Here is a 24,701-nt window from a genome sequence, read left to right as displayed (position 1 = left end):
GGAAAGTTCTGAAGTGCTTCATGCCCATACTTGTCTTTTAGTCAGCTCAGCTCATGCTGCTTGACAGCTGGTGGTGTGGAAGGTGCCCTGAAGCTTTGGAAGCTGGCTGGCTGTTGCAGGATGTAACTTATATAGCTAAGGCTACTGCAGTAGTATTCATGTGAGAATCTACTGTTATGGTAAGTTCAACTTGCACAACTGCACTATCTCTGACAAGTTGTATCAGATTGAGAATGATCTGGCTATCAGAAAACATGAGGCATTTTCTATACTGTCTTAGTATGGTAATTTCTATCAAGCTGACTACAGAGACTACAGGAAAATACAGATACATGGTTTCAGGTACGTATATACATATATATGTATGTCTATAAGGAGCTTCAGTGAGAGCGATACCAAGGGGATGTTAAATTAAGGTTGTGATCTGTAATAAATAAACTCTTCATTCTATGCTCCTTTTCTGTGTAACTACTGTAAGGGACCACTATGGGTGTATACAACAGATTTGTTTGGATGCTCATTGGGTAGAAATACATTGTTATGCTAATTTTGTACAGCAGTGCTCCTCTTTGCTCAAACCACATGCTCAATGAGCAGCTAAGTACACAGGTACTCTTAGGAGTTAATTTTATAGGGAATTGGAGATTTTGAGTACCTGCATCTATACAGGGCACTGATAACCACTGCTGCTAGAAGTTTGGCTTTGCAGAAACAAAACAACTTTATACAGACAGACAATAAAGAAAACAAGCAAACTAGTCCACTGGCAAATCACCACAATTGCACTTGAAGATTTCATAGTGATTATGAGCACAGAAGAATACCAGGCTACTCTCTACTCTCACCAGAGGGCATACTAAATGCTTAAATTACTGAAATGAAGTGCAAAATGCAATAACTAAGCAAGTTAAAACAGTAAACCAAACAACCAACACTCAGAGTCAGGCAGAACTGAAGAAACGCAACAGTTGATAGCAATGGCATAAAAGCACTTTAAAGTATGTAGGAGTACAAAACCTCTGCAAATAATGCACAAATATTAAAGCAGGACTAGTATATATTCAGATAAAGTGCAACATAGCAATAAAGGAAAGTACAGTTGCATAAGTCCTACTTACCGTAACAGTAGATGTTCGAATTCCTCATTGCCCCAATGGCATTTGGGTTATCTGTCCAGTGCTGACCAACTTTCAAAAGCTCAGACACTCCTCCCTGTCTCTTTCTGTGACAGTTGATTGGCTGGGCATATTGGGAGAGGAAAGCTTTCAGTTTTTCACAGGAAGTAATTGCTCAGGCTTTTTTGCTTCCACAAAGAAGGAATGGAAAGGAAAGTACCTGAACCATACCTCTCAACTGTCCCTGATTTTCAGGATGTCCCTAATTTAACTCATATTTTAGCTCTGTCCATCTTAATCCTCTCTTAACACTGGCCCCTTTTTGACAAAAGGTGGTGAATTATACTTAATAAATAATTACAATAATTAAGAGCTGAATCCTTATTTTACTTCACAAAATATATATTAATTCATATTCTCTAATTCTGTTAATGTCTCAAGTTAATAGAAGTAATATTTTAAAAGTGTCCCTGATTTTTTCTGGTTTTGTCTTTGATTCTGTTGAGATTTGTTCCTGATTGGTTGAGAACTATGCCTGAAGTCAGAATCATCTAGCAAGAGTAAATTTACAGCTTGCAATGATATATATATATATATATATATATATATATATATATATATATATATATATATATATATATATATATATGTATATATAAAAATGCAACAACAACTGAATCAAAGAGTTTGAGACTCATCTCAACTATACCCAGTCTGGGGGATGGTGGCTGGGTGTTGCCACTGAGGCAGTGAGAAATTTGAGCATCTACTGTTACAGGTAAGTAGGACTTACGCAAATGTACTATGTTTATCATCACCAGTGCCTCAATGTTATTTTGGGTGGATTCCCAATGTTTACCCTATCTGGGAGGTGGAAAGATAAGGATACTGGAGCCTCTGGAGAACAGTCCTAGCTAAACCTGCTCTGGACCTTGAAAAGGAATTCTGTTTGTAGTGCTTTATGAATGCATGAACAGATGAAAAGGTTGCAGCATCGAGAATGCTTCTAGAGTTATCCCTTTCCAATATGTCATCGAAGAGGATAAGGCCCTAGTCAAGTGAGCCTTAACCTGCTTTGCTGCATTTCTAAAGAGCTTTGTTCTGTTAAGGTAGTACCTGAGCTGCCTGTGTGCATTCAAGATATGTAGAACATTTTCTGTCTTGTTTTTTGGATCTGGATAGAACAGTGTGAGATTGATGGCTGGATTAAAGGTTCATAGGACATTACTAGGCTAAGAGCTCAAGAACCCTTGGAAGCTTAGCCATCATTACCTGGATTTACCCAGATTTTAAATACCTAAGAGATAGAAGATGGTTTAGGTTTGTGTCTATGCAGACTGCTCCTGTCCTTAAGGGACATAGGTGCCACGCCAGGAGCGAATTTACAGTTCCCCATCCATTGATCCAAAATGCATTTGAAGAGTGTCAAGGAAGGGCTCTTCTTCATGTGAAGAGGTAGCCTGTTCCAGAGAAAGGATAATCTCTAAGACAAATATCTGTCTCTCCAGCATGTTTTGTTCATGCCACAGGCTAGGTTTATATTCTTGTATCAGGAAATCATTGTGCTGTTTGTTTTGTGAATGTGTAACAGTTCCATCAAGACTGGATTTGAGAATGCCTTGTAGGTTAGACATAGCTCACCCCTTAATAGCCGTTAGGAGATGGAATAAATTGATAGGGCTTTTTGGCGAGCTGCATCAGAAATGTTGTTTACACCCTGTATTTTTTGTATAGAACCTCTGAGGCCACTCCACTTGTTGCAAATCCCTGGTCAAGTGCATGCTAAAAGTGCATTGTTTTCATCTATTGGTCTGATGAGGGCCGAGTATAGTGGGACTCTAACCTCCTTGGATCTGGATATCATGCCCTTACTTATATGCTGTACCACATAGGAGGACTTCCTCACCACCATGGACACATAGTGGTTAAAGTTCAGGTTACTGTCTATCTGTGTACTTAGATCTCTCACTATATGGTCCACTCTTAGGGGTTTGTTATTAATGTTGTAATTTGCAGGGGTATTCGACTTCCAAAAGGGAATACTTATGCAGTTTTTTTGCATTTAGTTTTAGGCCATGACTCTGGCACCAATTATTTGTCTGGCTCACATCTTTCTGAAGGATATCTATGTCATTGGGGGGATTCGATGATTGCTCCCAACTTGCAGTCATTAGCAAACTTGGTCAGTCAAAGGCCATCTGCATTAGCCTTGACTTCAGAGAAGTATATTCTGACCAGGAGAGGTCCCAGCACTGAGCTCTGTGGCATACCTCTAGTAACTGGCTTCTTGCTGGATCTGAATTACCCCCACTCTACCAAATGTGTCCTGTTAGTGAGCCATTTGGCTATCCATCTGGTGATGTAGGGATTTATGCCCAGTTTTGTGAGTTTTATAATACCCGAGTGGGGAATTGTGTGAAATGCCTTAGACATGTCAAGGCAGACGGTATGTATTGTTTTACCCTCATCCACGGCCTTGGTGACTTTCTCAAAGAAGTCCACCAGTTTGAGCAGGCATGATCTGTACTTGACAAAACTGAACTGGGCTGGATCCATATTTGTAGATTTCCTATGTCATTGTTTATCTGGTCCATGATTATTCTTTCCATGGCTTTGTATATGAGACTAGTCAAACTTATGAGTCTGTACTTTCCTGGGTCTGTTGATGGTCTCCTATTATGTAGAGGAATGATTGTTGCTGTCCTCCCCTCCCTAGTTACAAAGCTTGTCTGGAGGCTGTGGTTAAAAAGAGATCCTAGTGGGCCGATAAGTTGTTGTTTCAAGCTATTTAAGAGGCATCCTGGGTATTGTCAGGAACCATCAAAGTTGTGTTTTTAGCTTTAGACAGTGTAGTAACAACCTATTCATTTGTGATAACTGGTGGAGGAGTGGTGCAGGGTATTTTCTGGGGGTAGCCAAAAGTGATGGGGGTGAAATTTGAGCTGAATTTATTAGCCATCAGATTTGCGACATTTTCTGGCTGGGTGTAGGTGGTACCATCTACAACTAACTCTGCACATTATTGGGTGTGGCCCATAAGACTGTGGACATAACTAAAAAATGCCTTATGGTTATCCTTGGAGGCTATTTTGCCTTAATGTTGAATTTTGAAGACTTGCTTAGTCCCCTGAGTTGTGTAGTTAGGCCAATGAGAGAGTTTTTGCCCTGTTGTGCATATCCTCTCCTACTTATGGACAGGATTTATTTTCTTTTGTTGTGCAACTTATTTATACCAGGGGTCCACCAGGGTGCCTTGTTTTTGCAGTTTGACTTTTGTGTATTCCTTTGTTTAGGCCTGCGTATTTTCTAGGTTTGGGGAAGCTAGGAAATTAGCTATGCCATCACTTAATAGGAGGTAGTTAGCTTTAGAAATGGTTTTAAAGGTTCTGAGGTTATATGGGGGTGCTAGCTTTATGATCTGATCTACCCAGTGAGGACATTACATGTGGCAGGTTCAAAGCTCCTCCATGTTTGTGAGTGCCAGGTCTAGGATATTTGTACCCCAAGTGAGAGTACAGACTAACTGTTCCGGGACATTTGCACTGACAAAGTCTACAAATCTTTGAGCCTCAATGTTAGTGGTCATGTAAGCTTCCCAGTTAATGGAAGGGTAGTTGAAATCACCCATGAGTATGGTGTTGGGCTGAATGGTAAGAGATTCTAGTACAGTCAGGTATGAGGTGTGATTTTCCTGAGTCATAGTGGAAAGCTATGGTAATGGATTTTACCAGTGGTTAGTTGGGCATGGAGTAGCTCAAGCATATCATATTGTTTGACCAGTCTTGAGGTGTACTTATTTTTTATGTAGGTTGATACATCTCCACCTTTTGTCCTTTCATGTGCAGTGGGTCATCTAAATGTATGGAAAGCATTATAGCCTTGCACTGCCATGGCGCCTTCTGTGGCTTTGAACTATCTTTCAGTAACTACACAGACATCAGCATTCTCCAGGGTGAGGAGTGCTTCCAGGGAGTGCAGCTTCTTGTTGAGACTCCTAGCACTGAGCAGTAATACCTTTAGCTTATCATGAGTAGATTTTGCTGGGCTTGAAGGTTTATCTGTCTGGCAATGCCTAAAAAGCACTATAGGGGTGGATAATGATTTGGCCAACATCTGAAAGCCTAGTGGCAACAAGTGTAGACCATCCCTGGCAAAGCAGTACAGCCTATCGATCATGTCCTCCCAGGCTGACAAATACTGGATCCCCCTTTGAGTAACACCAGTAGCTAAGCCAATTTCTAAAGGCAAACATTTTCTTTGGCATTGTGGCATCATCCTTGGAGAAGGTAGAATGCTAGGCTCATACCCACCTGTGACATATTCTGAGAGCTCAATCATATCTCTCTCTATCACTTCTCTTCAGGGAGGTATGTCTCAGGTTATTAATGCCCACATGGACTATGATTGAGTCATAGTGGTACTTGGGGTTCAGTGACCTGCGTGTTTGCATAATCTGGTGAATCCTGGCCCCTAACAGGTAACTAACTATGATCTTCTTATTTAGCCTGCCTGATGAGAAGGACATCAATGTGCCTCAGAAATGAGTCTCCAGTGACCAAAATATGGGATTGTATGGTGTCATGCTTTATGGGTTCAGTAGTTGAGGCACTATGTGGAGTAGTATTATGTGCTGTGGTGAGGATTGCCATGTTTGTGTGCACTTGGAGTTGCTGAGGACAGAGTCTGGGAGGCCTTTGAGGCTTGAGTAAGTTACATGTGAGCACCTCTGCATATGTGAGTCTATGTGTCTGGTCCTTACTTAGGGTGAGTGTTGTGTGTAGGTGTGCATGTGTGTAAATCACTGACAACCTGTTTGGTGTTTTTTGTGTCTGTATGTGAGTCTTGCCTGCAGTGACATTATGCAACTATATCTCTCATACTGTAGTCATCTGTTCCAGAATTAAGTGGTTGTCAGTAAATATGAGGCAGTTGCTACATTATTGCCTCAGGATGCCCATGTTCACCAAAGCTGGCTGCAGAGATAGCAGGAAAGTGACTATCCATGGCTGCTGGTCCTTAATATGTGTATTACAAGGGAATAGAATGAGGGGTGTCTACAGCTAACTGATGTGGCAGTGCTGTTCAGTGAGCAAATCAGTTTCTCCTTGAACAGTGAGGGACTATGGAAATTTCAGTGAGGGTACTTATAGGTCTGGCTGCTGTAATAGTGTAATCTAATGCTATTTAAATGTGGCAATGTTGCTCAGTGAGTAAACCAGTTGCTCCTTCAGCCCTATGGGACTATGGGAAATATCAGAGATAGTTCTTACAGGGAAAAATGTAACTTCTAGGTGCTTGTGACTATACAGAGTACTACTAACTGCAACTACACAAAGCACAACATTGTGCAAACATGAAGTTTATATACAAGCTCAAAAAAGCAACATTTAAACTAGGTTTGCCCTCAAACCAATCGAATAAGCACACAATAGCTTTCCACCAGAAATTCACAGATCAGATAGATGAAATCAGCCCTAAAAACACTGCTGGCTGCAACAGATATAATGTAATTTGAGCACTACAATTGCAGAATAGCAATCCTTATAGCAGTGGAAAAATGCAATTTAAAACTCTAAGGAAGTTAAGTAAAAATAATAAATATCACAGAAATCTTCAATAATGCAGTAAAAACAAGTAGTAAAAGTGAAAAATAATACAGAATAGGTAAACTCTGAAACAGCTTTAGGCATGAATGATGTATTAGTGCATAACACAACACTATCCTTGTGAAAAATCAAATATTGTTGGGCCACCACGAGAGCTTGCGGTTCAGAGACTCACCTTACTGATGTCATAGTAATTAGCAAAACAATCTCCGTAGTAATAAACTGTAAATCATCCTGAGAGGTGGGTTCAAAAGGAGGTAAGGTCAATTGTTTAAGAATAAAGCTGCAATACCAGGGAGGAGAAATTTGTTTTCATAGATGTCTGACATGCAACACTCCTTTCATAAACCGTTTGACCACAAAAAGAGATGATCCATGGGCAGACAAGCTGGGATGGCCACAAGATGCACACAAACATAAGCAAATGATAAACTATCTCTAAGTAGCTCACACAAATACTTCAAAACCAGAGTAATCAAGACCCATTTGGGACCTCTGTTATTAGATATGTACCACCTAGAAAAACAATTTCACTTATAAATGCAAGATTTTCTAGTTGCAGGTTGTTCTGTTTTCTTAAATACCTGCTGCACATCCCCATGGAACAAATGCCTAACAGGTATCAAAGTAGAATCATCCAGGCTTGTCAGTTGCAATTGCTCTAAGATGGGGTATACCATTCACTCCTGATATTGTGTGAGCAGATCCAGTGTGTGAGGAAGCTTGTGGTAACTGCCCTTGGTCAATTCCATTAGTAGGGAGAATCAACTTTGCCTGGGCCAAAAGGGGGTTACCACAATGATGCTTTTTGAATCTCTAGAAATACCTTGGGAATCATTAGAAAGGGTGCTAATGCATACAGGAACATTTCCAGCTAAGGGAATGACAGAGCGGTTGTCTTCCAAGCATGACTGCAAGGATGTCTTGAACAGAATTTTTCAGTTGTCTGTTTAGAAAGGAGGCAAAAAATCAACTTGAGATGTTCCCACATCTGGATCAAGTCCTGGAAGACCTCTACATGGAGCTTCCACTTGCAAGGGTTTGTTCATGATCTGTTTAGTCTGTCTCCCACTGTGTTTTGCTCTGATGGAATGCATGAGGTCTGAAGAGTCATAGAATTCTGTAAAACCAGCTCAGGTCATGATTGCCAACTGGCAAAGAAGGTATGACCTTGTCCTCCCTTGCTTGTACAGGTACCACTTTATGGTAGTGCTGTCTGTGACCACTAGAAGAGGGTACAGAGTCCATAAGTGGTGAAAAACACTACAAACATCTATTTTTATATTTATGTGCTTTGGAGTGTCGTGAGGCCTTGCACTTGAACTCACTTGGACACTGCTTCTCACGCAATATTTGAAGAGCTGGGGAGAAAAGGGAGCCTGGATTCAGAGACAGCTGATCCCTTCTCCACTGCAGTTCCTGTTTCACAAATCCCAGTACTGGTATCTGTAAATCAAACAGATGAAGGTGCTGGGTCCAACAACACATTAAGTACCATTGAATGTTTCTCATGTGTAGTCTGGGTAGTGGTATCATGAGGATCGTTGATGCCATGAGGCCTAGAATTTTGAGGAACTCTCTTGCTAAAGCCACATCTAGAAGAGAGAGAGAAATCCAAAAAAATGCCTGGATAAATCAGAACATTGTCTTCTGCAAGAAGGCCATAATTTTTACTGTGCCTGTCCAACACCCCAGGAAACAATTCATTGATTCATTGAGAGGGTGTGAAGAAGGTCTTTTGAAGGTTCAGTTTAAAACCCAGGTAGGAAAGGAGTAATGCAACCTTGTCTAAGGATTCTAAGCACCTGAGTTCAGAATCTGCATGAATAAGAAGTTGTCTAAATAAGAAAAAATGTGTATGCCTAAGGTTCTATAGTAAGCTACCACTGGGGCCAGACATTTTGTAACCATTCGAAGCCTAATAGATAGCCCAAAGGGTAATGCAAAAAACTGAAAATGTAAGACAAACACAGTGAATCTCAAAATTTTTTGAACCTGGGAACAATATAAATACGATGATAAGAGTCCTTAACATCTAGAGTCACCGTGAAACAGTGGTCTGCATACAGTGCAAGGACTGATTGTTAAGGTGAGAATTTTGAATTTCAGAACTTTTACAAAGGTGTTTAGAAAGGACAAATATATAATGAGTTTCCAGGCATGCTTCTGTTTTGGTATCAAAGATTCTGGTGTAAAATCCTTTGCCTTTGTGTATCATAGGCACTGGTTCTATGACCCCTGCTTCTACCATGTGATGGAACACTAGAGAAAGCAGCTCTGTCTGGTCTGGTGGGTGTAGGGGATATCCTCAGAAAGAGGGAAGATTTTCTATCCACTACCAAGTGTACCCTCTCCAAATTATTCTCAGAACCCATTTTTCTGACACTATTTGCAGCCAGGCTGCAGGGTTTAGAGAGAGCCTGGAGGAAGGAAGAAGAGGAGGAGGTAGAGGTACCCTGTGACCCGGCATAATCATTCCTTTGTGGGGGGCTAATACTTTTTCAGAAAGGAAATCCTCTTGTTTGATTTTGAAGAATTATCCTCTTGCCATTTCCTTTTGGATCCCTGACTTTTATTTGGCTGGTATTTATATTTGTTTTGCCCCTTAAAGGAAGATGCCTTGTTTGGGGAGAACTTGAAACATCCTAGATACCCCATGCTTTAATATGCCACTATCATCCCGCTGTTTGAGAACCTGTGTAACAGAGGGCCCAAACTCCAATTCAGAACTTAAAGGTGGATTCATTATTTCAGCTTTTAAATCATCAGAAAAGTTCTGATTACCTAACCAAGCATACCATCTTAATAGAACATAAGAAACAGCCTTTCTTGGTATTATATCTGCACATTCAGGCACACCTCTCAAAACAAATTTCAAAACCTGAGTCAAATTAGAAAAATGTCATTCATATAAGACTTTTGCTCTGCAGGTAAGGATGCAGGAAAATCATCCAAACTGTATATATACTGTAAACTAAATTTCCATACATATCCTTGATAATTTAATATTCTAAAGGCTAGATTACTAGAAAAAGACATCCTTTCACCATGAAGACCTAATAATTTTCCTTCTTATCAGGGGTGTTAGAGTAGATGATGCCAAGGACTTCTTATTTGAAGAGGCAGCTGGGGAGACAACAGCTGGGTCAGCAGTCAGTTGAGAAAAGAGACCCATCGTATCCAAGGACACCCTATATTTTACTTATACTTTTTAGGGAGTATGAACTTAGAAAAGAAATATCACAGGAACCAAGGCAGGTAGGGAACACAACACTCAATTTAATGTAAAATAATAAAAACATACAGTATGTATTTTTATTATTTTACATTAAAGAGTGTTGTGTGCCCTACCTGCCTTGGTTCCAGTTATTTTTCTTTTCTACATGCATATATTTGTCTTTGAAGTTCATTGATTTTATTGGAGGTTCATCTGTTTGTTTCTTCTGTGACTTTTTAGGAACTACTGAAATCGATATTTATAGGTTCATAGGTTCATAGAAGGTTACAAGGATAATGGTCCTAGAGCCCTTATAAGCCTAGCCTTATTTAACCTGAGTTGCCCTAATTGTGGGTGGTTAGGTGATGTTTGCAGAAGTAAGGATCTATGGTAGTTAATAATGACTTTCTGTATCCAAGAAGGACATGGATGCCACCCCAGGAATGAATTTGTGGTCATGCATCCATTGATCTAAGTTGTGTTTGAAGAGGGTCAGGGAGGGGCTCTGTTTCATGTGAACTGGAAGTTTGTTCTACAGAAATAGCAGTCTCTGGTAGATGTATCTATCTCTCCCACATGACCTGTTCATGTCAGAGGCTAGGTTAAGATCCTCATGCAGTTTGATTTATGAATGTGTAGCATTTCCATCAGGGGCTTATCAGAGACTGCCCTGTAAGCCAAGAACAGGTCACCCCTTAGCAACCTGTAGGAGACAGAATACAATGACAGGGCTTTCAGTTTTGTTTGCTTTGTGTACCCTGTAATTTCTTGGTGGAAACCTCTGTGGTCTCTCCAATTGTTGCACGTGTCTGGTGAGGTGCATGCAAAAGGGAGCATTATATTCAATTACTGGTCTGATGAGGGCCAAGTGTAATGGAATTATAAGATTCCCTTACATCTGTGGATATGTGGTAGTCAAAGTTCAGGTTGCTATCAATCGGAGTACCCAGATCATGTACCACTGGGTCTACACTTAAGGGGATTCTGACTGTAATGTAATTAACAGGGATGTCAGCTTTCCCAAAGGGAATGATAATGCATTTTTGTGCATTTAGCTTTAATCCATGGCTTTGGCGCCAATCATTTGTCTGCATTAACCCTGTCTGCAGTATATTAACATTGCTGGGGGCCTTGTGTCCTGCAGGCAGCTTTATAAACATCTTCCAAGGCCGATAAGAAGGGGAATAGCCACAGACTAGGACATCTCATCCTCTATAAAGTCATATACATTGCCTAGTTCTGGGGTAGTTCTAGACTACTCCCAAGCAAAAACAGTAAATCTTGCAATCATCTGAGGAATTGTGAACACTTGTTTGGACTTAAGTTCAGGCTGACCTTCTGAAGAATCAGACTGACTGGACTCAGTGTCAACTAGGAAATCACCATTATCCTCATCAGATTCCTTATAATTTTTTGAAACAACAAAAAGATCTCTTGCCAAACTATCACAGGAGCCCTGTTTGGAAACAAAATCACCAGAATTAGCTGACTGCAGAACACTCTTATCCAAGGAGACCACTTAAGCCTTATAAACTGCTATAATATGATTATTAACTGTAATAAAGCTTCTGTTTCTTTTTCTTGTGAACTTCACTACTAGATAAAATATCTGGGGAACAGAGTATTACGTCTGGCAAGGGGTCTCTTACCTTAGACTCTTCCTCTACCTAAAGGATTTGGTTCTCTCATACCAGCACTAGGTACTGGAACAGCCCTGGAAAATGTGTCTAACCCCTGTTCCACAGCAAAGCTATATTAGAGGGAGATGAGGCAAAATGAAAGCAGTCTGCAGGCTGAGCAGTGTCCCCAGCAGAATCACTGATGCTAGGCTGAGGCATATTTTTATTTTTTATTTCAGTTTTAGGTGCAACCTTATTTGATTGTGGGATACCAGAGTTAGGATCCATCAAGTTAGGGGACAGAACACTAGACAGAAAAATAAACTGACAGTACTGAATAATGTTTTACAATAAGCACTTAAAGTTTCTAGTAATAAGTATATCCACACACAAGCAAACTGTGCTATTATCACAAAAAACAGTTTGAAATGTGTTCAGAATTCAAGATTGTTGAAAAATTCGATGCACTCCATTCCCCATGTATTAGTAGATTCATGGGACTTTCTCACGAGACTCAAACAGAACTTATGTGGTGATTTAGTGGGGTTTTCTACTATTGATGTAGTGGACCTTTTCAATTCTATTCCCCATAAGGTGGGTATTGAATTTTTTCGTGAGGCTATTTATGATTATACCAACTTAGATACAGGGCTTACAAACTTTGTGGTGGATGTTATGGAGGTAATAATATAGCAATAACCCACGCCTGGGTGTGGGTAATACTGGATTTACCCACGGTTGGTGTGGTTTGGTCACGAGGGCGAAGCCGAGTGGCCATACAAAGAAAACCTTGGGTAAATAGGTTCATAGGTTGGTACTAGGCTATTGGCCCTAGGGCCTATGCAAGCCTAGCCATAACAATTCCCTGGATATTTCTTCCCACAATATTTACTTCTCCAGGCCCCTGTCTAGCAGGGCGACTGACATGATCCCGGGGTGAATTTCCTATCTCCCATCCAGTCATCAAGGTTCCTTTTGAAGAGGGCCAATGAGGCGCTCTGCTTGATATGTATGGGCAGTCTATTCCAAAGTATGGGGAGTCTCTGGGTCAGGAACCTATCCCTCCAGCATGTTTTGTTCATTGTGATGACAAGGTTTAGATCCCTGGAGTGTGTGACTCTGAGGGATTGGGATTTCTTTAAGTGGAGCATGTCCAACAGCTCAGGGTTTGACATGGCCTTGTATGTTAAGCAGAGATCGCCTCTGAGTAGACGATATGTCACAGAGTATAGCCGGAGTTTTTTTAGATGGTCAGTATATGGCATCTGCTTTAGGCCTGTGATTCTTTTAGTGAGGTATTTCTGTGGCCTTTCCAGCTGTTGCAGATGTCTTGTGAGGTACATACCAAATGGGGCATTATACTCTATAATGGGTCTAATGAGGGATGAGTACAGTGGGACAATGACCTCTTTTTTTCTGGATGAAAAGCCCTTAGTGATGAGGTGTGCCACATAGAAGGATTTCCTGACTGTTGTGGCAATGTGGTTATCGAAAGTGAGACCACTGTCCACCTGTGATCCAGCATTACCCACACCCAGAAATGGGTTATTGCTATTATACAATGACATTATTTAAGAAAAAAATACTTACTTTTCTTAAATAATGGCATTATATAATGCCTCCTTGCTGCCCTTCTACAGTTGTCTGGTATTCTGTGGCAGTTCTGATGTACTGCGCATGCTTACGCAGTACATCAGAGCTGTGGGTGGAAGAAGCGGAGAAAGCAAGATCTCCGTTGCTTTTTACAAAGTGTCTCGCTATGTTAAAGGAGTTTAACATAGCGAGACAGCTTTAAAAAAAGCAACGGAGAATCTCCATTGCTTTTTTTAAAGCTGTCTCACTATGTTAAACCCATTTAACATAGTGAGACAGCTTTAAAAAAAGCAAAGGAGAAAGGAAGATCTCCGTTACTTTTTTTAAAGCTGTCTCACCATGTTAAACTCCTTTAACATAGCGAGACAGTGTCTAAAAAGCAATGGAGATCTTGTGTTCTCCGTTGCTGTAAAAAGAGACTTATACTAATGGAAAAAGTCCGGGCGACCGGACCTTTTTCCATTAGTATAAGTCTGATTTACAATGTGCATGCTGACCAATCAGCATGCACGTTTTAGAATATTAATGGGGGGGTCGTTGAATAATAACAATTTTATCATTTTTGAAAACGAGTACTTCAGACAATTAAAAGGTGCGGCCATGGGGTCTAGTACTGCCCCATTTTTGTGAATTTGGTCATGGCTACTTGGGAGAAGAAGTACATTTTCACCTCAGGGTTTGAAAAGAAATGGGCTTTATACCTCCATTACCTTGATGATGTCTTTGTTCTTTGGGAGGGAGTGGAAATGGTGGCGGACAATTTTTATTTATATAACAATCAAATTTGTCCTTATTTTAGGTTTACGCACACATTTTCCCCTGATTCTATTGATTACTTGGATGCGACCATTTCAGTTGATAGTTGTACAGGGACTTTTACATCTAGAGTCTACCGTAAACATACATATTATTAACAGCTTCTTGGCTTTTGACAGTAGACACCTCTTTCACATTAAGAAAAATCTTGTGGGAGGAAAATGATTCGAGGGGCTAGAATGTGTTCTACTTTGGTCGACTTTAAACGTGAGCTGGGTTGTCTCACGCAGATGTTTCTGGATAGAGGATATCCTGAAGAAATGGTGTACCCTTTGGGTGAAGAGATTCTTAAGGAATGGGGGAGGAAATTTATACCTTTATTAGGTTATGGAAGGACTCCTGAGGAATCTAGTAAAAATCCAAATAATCATTTTTCCAAAGCTATGGTCACACATTATGGTGATTTTGGACACACAGTTAAAAATATTATTTCCAAGAATTGAGTGATCATCGAAGGTAATTGATCCATGGATTTCCATGGTGATTAGTTTGTGGTCAGATCTAACCAAGGAGAAATTGACTATTGGTGTAGAGCAACAGTTGGCCATGCTAGAAATAACCAGATCAAGGATGTTGCTTCCTCTAGTGGGTGTGGGAATGAGGTGGCCCAGGGCATTGAAACTGATGAATTCCAGGAAGCGTTGGGCCATTGTATTGGTGAATGAGTAGTTTTCCCAGTTGATGGAGGGGTAGTTGAAGTCACCTAGTATGAGAGTGATGTGTTGGACCCTAATAGTTTCCAGGGTGCTTAGGAACATGGAGTGAGAGTCTTGGGACATGGTTAGAGACCTATAGCAGGCTATGACCTGAATTGCCATCTTACCTAATGATAGTTGTATCTGAAGTATCTCAGATGCGTTATGCTGGGCTACTAGTCTGGATGTGTGCATATCCTTTATGAATATGGAGACACCACCACCTTTGGAGCTTCAGTCCATGTTCTGTGGCCGAAAGGTGTGGAATATCCAGGGGTGCTTTCTGCTGCTTTAAACCAGGTCTCCTTTATAGCACAAATGTCAATGTTCTCCATTTTGAGGAGTGCTTTGAGCAAGTGCATCTTTAGATTTAGACTTCTAGCATTGAGCAGCATGACCCTCAGATTGCATTTATTTATAGCTGTTACAGTGGTAATTTGGTCTTTGGAACATCACCTAAAAAATGGCACTATAGGGGTGGCAATTGCCTTAGCCAGTATCCAGAAACCCAGGGGTGACAGATGCAGGCCATCTCTGGCAAAGCACTGAGGTCTGTCAGTCATATCGTTCCAAGAAGACAGATACTGGATCCTCTTAGAATGATACCAGAAACTTAGCCAATTGTTGAAGTCAATCATTTTCTGCTTGTACTGCAGTATCATTCTGGATGATGGTAGGATGCTGCTCAGGGCTAGAGTCATACCTGCCTGGGCCACATAATCTGAGAGCACCTCCATGTCTCTTTTCGTGTAGTCCAGGGAGGTGTGTCACAGGTCATTCACACCCACACGGACAGTGACAGAGTCATACCTGTACTTGTTGTGGAGTGACCTGAGTGCATGTCTTATGTATTGGATTCTGGCACCTGATAGCTGACTGCTACCTTCTTCTTATTCAACCTAGTGAGTGGGACATCAGTGTGCCTCACTATCAAGTCACCTATGATTACTGTATTGGGCAAGCAGTTTTGCCTTAGGGGCTTAGGTTGAGGGACACACTGTGTAGTTGAGCTATGTGCCTTGTGATTTGTGCTGTGTTGTGGTGGTCGAGTGTGTTTCTGCCTTGGAGGTCTCTGCTGTTTGGGTAGATTTTATTCAGAGCCTCCGCAAAGATGGGTATGTGGTTTGTGTTTTTATGTGAGAGCTGTGATGGTGGGTGTTCTGGAGGGCTATGTGTTGCATGTGGTGCAGTGCAGGTGTTGACCTTCTCCTCTTGACCAGCTATTCTGGTCTTGGCTTGAGATTGCATGGCTTTCAAATTGGATATGTAAGTGCATCTCTCACAAGTCTGAGTATTGGGAGGTAAGAGGAGAGGGTTGTCTGTGTACATGAAGCAGTTGCTACACTGCCTCAGAATGCCCAAGTTCATCAGGTTAATAGGAGAAATCACAGGGAACTAACCTTTAGGCATGCCAGGAGGGATGGTCATCATTAATCAGTACGAGAGCTGTTTCTTTATATATTCCTTTTACAGGTAAAATGTCACTCAAAGTGTCCGAGTCTGTACAGAGCACTGGGGGAAACTAATATGTAGACCCTGAAAATTTAAGGATGAAGTATTTAGGCAGATATTCTGAAGTTAGGAAAATAATCAAGCAGGCCTTACTTAAAAATAAAGAATTATCTTGTCAAGAATGATGAAAAGAGGGGAGTCACGTGAATGGCTACTGCTTGGCTACTACTAATGCTGGCCTCAGCACAGCTTCACTCTGTTGGGATACAATACTCCTTTGCTTCTTCTCTCACCAGAAGCAAAATGTTAGTACCAATCCCAAGAAGAGAAGCAGGCCATGGCCTGTTTGGTGAACCACAGTCTTGTCCCAGATGATGCAAGGGTCTGTGGGCTTGTAGCCTTTTTCTGATAGATGCCTCAAATAGCAAATAGACCAATAAGGTATATTAAGCACAGACACTCACTCTCCAACCAGAAAGAGTCAGGAATCAATGCACTCTGCTCTTACGGTCCCCAGGATCAGAAAATAAGCACAGATTCCAAGCTGTCACCTATAAAGCAGTTTTCTGGTGATCAGAAGTCTCCAGGAAATAATGTAACTGCACTCCTTCTCTTACCAGGAGAAAACAGAAGCACTAATCCCAAGATGACTACTGATAGGCAGAATGTGGGCTTTCCAATAACTGGTGGTCTTGCAGTAGATGCTTAAAGGTAAAATGAAAAAAATGGTTTATCCTAAACACTGCAGTGTGCACTAGAGGAGTTAGATGTGAGAGTAGGTAACTTAAGTTTTACCTGTCTAAAAAGTTAAATTTTAGTGGAGAGTCACTATTTTTAAAACGGCAAGATAGATTGAAAGGGGGGTGGTCACTTTTGTATTCTGGTACTATGGAATACAGTGGGATGGCCAATAAATTTAAATAGTTGAAGGGGAGTGATTTCACAAAATGATAACTTTGTGCTTACTCACACCAGCCAGTAAAAGCAGAAAAGAAATGAGATATATGGTCAAATTAACATAAGGGGCAGGCAACTAGAAAGACAGTGGTGTTTAAGAACACAACGATAACCGGGTAATGATACTTTAGTTTAGTAATGATATTTTAGTTTAGTAGTTTAAATAAATGTTTGGTTTTAATATTATATTGAATAACAGTTTTTTAAATAAGCAGAATGTTTAAATTTGTTGAATAATCAATTAATGGTTCTGAAGAAGTCACATGTTATGGTGACGAAAGCACTGACCAGTTATTATTAAAGTTTTTTTTTGTGTGTGTGTGACGGACTTCTGGCAGCATCTTTTTCATCATTCTGCCATATCTTTATTGATTACATTGGTAATATTGCAGTCTTGTCCTAAATAGAGTTGTGGTCTCTCTTCAAGTTTTAATATGCAGTTAAAAGCAGAATACAAGTAAAACACAGTGTAAAGAAAACAAATCACAGTATGCAAAATAGAAAAAGGCAATAGTGTAATACAAAATACAACCAATAAAAAGCAAACTAACCTTTCCCTTACCGCAAACTGTAGCAGGGTCTGAGTGAGCCTTTCTGGTAAAGCTCTGAAATGTTTTATTTTGCCCCTTAAATAGAAGGTTTAGTTTCTAGCTCCACCCCCTCAGTTTGCAGATGATTAACCTTAACTGACCTGTTCTAACTTTTGTGTGACTCCTTAATTGACCTGTTCTAATTTCTGTCTGACTCAAAAGAGACAGAGCTGTGGTGTCTTTTCAAGTTTTAATATGCAGTTAAAAGCAGAATACAAGTAAACACAGTGTAAAGAAAACAAATCACAGTATACAAAATAGAAAAAGGCAATAAAATAATACAAAATACAATAAATAAAAAGCAAGCTAACCTTTCCCTCACAGCAAGCTGTAGCAGAGTCTGGGTGAGCCTTTCCAGTAAAGGTTTATATTTCATCATAGTAGAACAGAAGCCAATTTTTCCAGATGTTAAACTGTATTGGGGAGAAGGAAACAGGGGACTCTTATCTACTATATATATACTAATATGGTTATTCCTTATAATAATAATTTTTAATGTAAAAAAATATATAAGTAATTGGAATAATACTATTTGTTCGGTATCTTTAAAACAAATTTTAGGTGATGTGCCCCTCTGCATCTACAACAGAAGCAAGAATTTAAAGAACATTTTTGAAAGTGAGTATAAATAATATTACTTAATGGTTATATTGTATAAGTGCGGGAGGCAAACAATGTAAATGTATTAATAAAGAGAATTGGGGGAATATTTTTAGGTACTCCTGTAAAGGAAAGTATGATTGTAATATTAAATATGTTGTTTATTTAGCTAGTTGAACTTCCTGTGAGGCTTTCTGTGTGGGAAAAATCAGAAAGAATGCTTAAACTATGAACATATGAATGAATATCTGTATAGTATAAAAATGTCCTGTATAGACAAGATGGTGCATGTAATAACTGTAAAGGATTTGCTTGTTTTGTAAAAAAATACAAGTACTAGATAAAAGGAGTGAGTGGGAAAATGCAATTGATTGTAAGGAACTGCATTGGCAGTTATTATAAAATGCAGCTACAAGCCCAGGAATCAATGACATTGTCTCTATTAAAAGTGTATTAGTGAAAAGACCAGCAAAACTTTAATAATGATATTTTAGTTTAGTAGTTTAAATAAATGTTATTTTCTATTTTTACATTTTGGTTTTAATATTATATTGAATAACAGTTTTTTTTTAAATAAGCAGAATGTTTGGTAATTATGTGACAATTCTGATTTATTTAAAATTTGTTGAATAATCAATTAATGGTTCTGAAGAAGTCACATGTTATGGTGACGAAAGCACTTGACCAGTTATTCATTAAAGCGTTTTACTCGTGTGTAGAACGGACTTCTGGCAGCATTCTTTTTTCATCATTTGTAGCATTTAGCTACATTCTGCCATATCTTTATTGATTACATTGGTAATATTGCAGTCTTGTCCTAAAGCATTTCTCTGAGCTTCTGTTTGAAAAATTGTACTATCCAGCCTGACTTTCCTGGTAAACAAATGTATATAAAGAAAGAAAGGCAAAATTGGTAAATGAGGCCAGTATTTTTTATTACAGTTTAAGTTTTCACCCCTTTTGGAATGCAAATCTAATTGCTAGATCTATTTTTCAGATTATAAAACTACTGTGCTGTTCATCTTTTAATATGGGAAAATATAATCATAATCATAATGAAAGAGAGATTAGACAGCTAATGAAGAATCAGAAATGAAAATGATAATAACTGTATACAAACTGGGTTGTTTTCATATATCCTACTTTTACATTATTTATGACTATGCAACTTTTGTCGGAATACATTATCCTGCCTTAAGATGTTCCTTATAGCTTACCTGCCTTTGTTATCTTATTTTCTGCTTCAAGTCATTATGCTGTGTTATGACATCATAATCTGTTGCTTAAAAGGTGAAGAAAGGTTACAACAGTGCTTTCTGATGTCCAGTAGGGAAGAACAAATAAGCATGCACCTGCGTTTACCGTAAAGACACCTCACCGAAACTTACATTGTCAAGACTACAGAATTGAAAATCCACTACAATGAAAGGTTATAATCATGAAAGTCAGTACACCGAACAAGTATCTCCACATGTGAAGTAGCACTTCCAGCCACTATAGTCTACAGGAGCTGCAGTGTTATTTTTTTTATAAGAATTATCGGTATTAGACAGCACTTGGAGCTTCTAAATGGAGACCGCAGTATAGTCAGGATTGGGAAATTTACCCTTTTCCTCACTTTAGTGTGATCTCGGAGTTGGTATATATAATTTGTGGCCCAGGGTGCAAAGGTGGGCTTGCCCCCTTCAAAAACATAAAGAAAGGTTAATTTTTGAGTTTAAATTTATTTTTATGTGGCGTTTGGTGTTCGATGTACTGATGTTTGGTATAGCAAATTTTCATTGTAGTGAATTTTCGATTCTATAGTCTCGACAATGAAACTTTCAATTATGTGTCTTTTTTGGTAAAGTCAAGTAGACCCATATGCAAGCATAATACAGCACTAATATAGGTTCATAGGTTGGTACTAGGTTAACTGCCCTTGCGAGCCATTTTAAGCCTAGCCAATTATCCATTGTGAGATGCAAACCCTGCACCTTGTGTTTGTAAGGCAAACACCTTAACCATTAGGCCACCCTCCTAACCATGAAGTATGAGCTGGATTTTTCTTTTTGTTTTTAATGTATTACATCTGTGATATAGAGCATGTACAGGGCAGTGCATGACAAAGGTTCCAAACCCTAACAATAGTTTTGTGAACCCTCTATAATGCAACTATTTGTAAATACAGACACAGATAAGATTGGTGCCATTTTATCTCTAGTCATGAGTTTTCCCATTCTCTACAGAATATGACATAAGCGTCATCAAAAGAATTATGTACTGCCCTTCTACCTGGGGTACAGAGTTCTTTGCTATGCATTGAAAGTCGATATGTTAGGGGTCCTTTGTTAGCCTGATTTTTTAAAAATTTTCTTTGTCATTTAAGGTTTATTGGTACTTCTCTTCCTGACTGATCTAAAGGATCCTGCAACTTGTCTGTTATATCCCATTCATTTTCCCTAAGGAGTCAGTGTTGGGGTGCAGGACACATGCAAATTATATTGGTGAAAATAATATTATTACTGTTCTGTTTACTGTTATTGCTATTACCCCTTGAGTTATGAAAATGCAGTTGTCTGAGTAGACTAGATATGCAGGCTCCTGAATCTGCCTAAGTTCATATTGTTGCCTGTCACAGGAACTGCTGCTGCCATACTTTATCTGTCCAAAGAAGTTAGGTTTCTGATTTTCTTGCCCTCAGCTGGATCCTCCAGATTATATAAGAACCCTGACCACTGATCATGTGGATGAACCCACCTACCCTGTGTAATTTAACAAGCTGAAGTCTGTAAATTTTTTGAAATAGATGCAGCACAGTAGTCATATTATCTTTTTCACTGCCATGCATGCATATTTGTGTGCACAGTAGCCAGTCTCCAGCAGATAACACTACATACAAACCAAGTACTCACTGCCATGCTAATCTTAGTACCCAGACAGCATTAAGTGTCTGAGCTGCTACTGAGCTCCATTCTTCAGTCCCAGTTTGATTCTTTCAGTTTTAACCATCTCTGTGACTCTAAGTCACGTCACCAGACAGCGTTTCTGAATTAAGTCAGGAAAGAAATAATTGTGCCTATTAAACCTACCTGATTAGTAAATAAATTAACCAAATGAATGCAAAAAAGTCTGTCAGTTTCTCTCCACCTGTCTGCACTGGCAACTTGGTTGCTGCCGCAAACTTGGTCTACTAGTGTCTTAGGCTGCTGCTTTACAAGCCAGTGGGATTAGACAGAATTATAGATTTTTGGTTAGTTAAAAGCTCTCACAGTCATGATATTAACAGCAATACAAATAAAGACAAATAACACAGCAACATAAGCAATAAGTATCGACTAAATCAGTTTAACAACATGGTAGAGAAAGTAAAAATTTGAGTTATTGATATTTATTAACATTTATTTTATTATTGTATGGTAAACCAAAGACTTAGAATATTAACATATTTTAGCTTAACTAACAAAATAGTGGTGATAGATGTCTCTCTTTCTCTTTCCCTCTGTCTCTATCTCTCCCTCACACACACACACACACACACACACACACACACACACACACACACACACACACACACACACACACACACACACACGGACACAAATACACATGAGCAGACATATCTGTTCTCGCTGGGTTGAAGAAATCTGCTTTATCGTGAAGGAGGGTCAGTGATACCTAAAGATAAATGATCAAAATAACCACTGTATTTTAAGAAACAGAGATTAGATAGTGAGAGAAATAACAGCATAGGTGGGAACCTGTGAATTAATTTGTGCCATCGTGGGCAAGTAAGAAAACTGCACACACTGGGTAGTTGTCCACAATGTGGGAGAAGAATGCAAATATAAGCACAGGAAATTAATCTTGCATTTCAAACTGGATTGTCATACCCTTTAAGATCTGATTTTTTTTTTAAATAAATACTTAACTTATCCACTGTTGGAAATGAAACATATTTCAACTGTCACTGTGATAAGTTTCACAGAACAATTTGTTTATGTGTACAAGACATAATAATGGGCCACCATTCATCACATGTGCACTAAAGCTGTTGGGTCTTGTCAGAGGAATAAATGAAAAAAAATTTAACTTCAGGGACCTTATATTTGAAATGAAACCCCATATGGCTGCTTTATCTGTATATTCATTATAGTGCCAGTAATTATGCAACAATACCAAAATGTGATGCATGTTCTTGTTAAATTATTGCCCTTCCCCCTAGATTTTGTTGTTACCTTTGTGGTTTTTACTGCAACACTATTTATAAACAAACTTAAAATAGATTCTAGATTTGAAATTCCATTCTGATCAAAAGTTTTATTTGTGATTGCAAGAAAAATATGAAGCAATTTTAATTTTTTTGCTCCTAATTTGATTTCAGAAATCTTGCAAATTACATATTTATCTTCTCTCTATATTTTCTAGTACTAAAATGAATGTTTCCAATTTACATTCAGGTTCTGATCCATTTAAGACACATTCACATAATATACTCCATAAGTACATTTTCTGTTGTTTATGAGACGGTTTTATTAGGATTAGCCTAAGAAGAGTCTATTTTGCACTTACTTGCTGTCAAAAAGACGCAAACTTTTTTACACACATTGTAGCATTTGGATAAGAGTTAAAAACATTTATGTTCAAAAATGGATGGGAAAATTAGAAAGCTGTATATGCTACTTAAAAGGGCATACTGGCTTTTTAAATAAGCTAGTAATAAGAACCACAAGCTAATTAGAAATTATTTACCATTCTTTGTTATGCTAGCTATATTAATTATATGTGTTATTGAATGTAAAACAGACCTGTTCCAGTGACAGAGAAAACAAAATAATCTTAGTACTTTGTCCCAAGCTAAATTATGTAAACAACATTGGTGTAGTTAACCTCGGATATATAGCATAATGGCGAAAGCTGAAAATGCAATAGCATTTTCTGTTGAGTGAATACGAGAGGATTCCTTCTGTGAAACAACACGTTTGTTGAGTGTATAACAGAAATTCTATAGGTGGTAGTTGAGTGACTGCCGTAAGTGCTGCTTGCTGCTGTAGCAGTGAAATCCCGTTTGCTCAATGCTCTCCTGCCCAATGAGGTGGGATGTTTCACAGGCACATGGTTTGTGCTGCCCAAAATAACTTTGGACCTTGCTAGCTGACACATGTTACTGCTTCTGTGGTGACAGGTTGCCCAAGCTTCTTACCGCCATCTTCCCATTACCAAGGTTAATTCCCCACAACCTCTGGGCTGTAGCTTGTTCCTGTCCCCAAGGCTCTGAAGAACTGCACTGCTATCCTAGTTTTCATCTCAGAGCACTTCTTGGTTATTGTCATTATAAGCCTGCCAGCTCTGACTGCATCATCTGGGCAAACCAAAAGGTAACAACAGTTTGATTTTTTATGATGGTTTAATTGGCTTTCTAAAGTATTCATTAAAACAGGCAACAATGCATAAAATTCCAAGCATCTCAAGCAGTTGCTAGAATGCCGACTTCCTAGGTATAAAGCTTGTATGACACTTGGGCATTTAGGCTGGAATCTAACAGGAAGAAAAGGTTCTGTATATTTAGTCAGCTTGAAGAGCTTGGAGGAGGGGTTGCCAAGCTATGCTTTTCTATCCTATTGGCGGATTCATAGAATGTTATTTACTGCACTACATGCTTGGAATTTTCTTGGGGATCCTTATTTAGAATAAATACTCTGTAGCGTAAAAACATCAAATATTATATTAAGATATTTCAATTTAATTAATTTCTTAGTTAAGGACACTGAAGTGGTGTAATATTACCTAGTCAGAGACATGCATTTCTTTTTCTTCTTTTTTTTGTCATGTAAAATGACACTGAGACTATATTTAGTTTAGTGGTTGGGGATCTGCAGTCAGGATTAATGTACACAACAGCTGCAGAAACAGTACTTGCAAGAAAGGTAGCCCTCAGCCTGACTCCACCGCACTCTGAAATGTGAGTGTCAGCAACATGTGTTACTTCTACTTTATTCCTGCTGTAAGCAACGATCTTGAATCAGTCAGTCCTTAGAATTAATATGCAAGTAGCCAAAAAATAAAAGCTGAGATGCAGAAAACTAATGCAGTAATAATAGTGTAATAAGCAGTGTGAATTACTATGCATTTCCATATGACTAGTCCATATAGTTTATGATCGGACTCAGTGAAGTGAAATAATTCACGTGAACTAATCTTAATAGATATAAGTTATGCATGACAATTATGCCTAATTTGCTAATTAGTGATTTTGTGGTATAGAAAAATAAGATGAGGCAAAAAGACACATTCATCAGCTAATCTGTAGAAATGCCAGTTGTTATTTTAGTGCTAGAGTTATGCATACTTTAAAGGAAAAACAACTTTAATTACCTTTTACGTATATTATTGTTGCTGTTACCTTCGATATACATATGTACGACTGCATATCACTACTATGTCAGTCGTTTCTAAATTTCA

The 24,701-nt window shown here is 38.9% G+C and overlaps 1 protein-coding gene across 5 annotated transcripts in view; it reads left to right on the top strand.

The window, feature by feature from the left end:
* Positions 1-23,401: 23,401 nt before the first annotated feature.
* MYPN (myopalladin) overlaps positions 23,402-24,701 on the top strand; it is a 2,130,465-nt gene continuing 2,129,165 nt past the window's right edge. For 2 of the 5 annotated variants that reach the window (XM_044056369.1, XM_044056367.1), the window contains exon 1: positions 23,403-23,617. The gene's annotated coding sequence lies outside the window, so the exon portion shown is untranslated. Of the gene's footprint in view, positions 23,618-24,701 lie in introns of all 5 variants that reach the window. The other 3 variants (XM_044056368.1, XM_044056366.1, XM_044056370.1) reach the window with 2 other exon arrangements.

Source organism: Protopterus annectens, chromosome 14.part0 (genome assembly GCF_019279795.1).
Source record: "Protopterus annectens isolate FY-2018-M chromosome 14.part0, PAN1.0, whole genome shotgun sequence".
Taxonomy (NCBI): domain Eukaryota; kingdom Metazoa; phylum Chordata; order Ceratodontiformes; family Protopteridae; genus Protopterus; species Protopterus annectens.
This window is presented reverse-complemented; position numbering and strand designations above follow the sequence as displayed.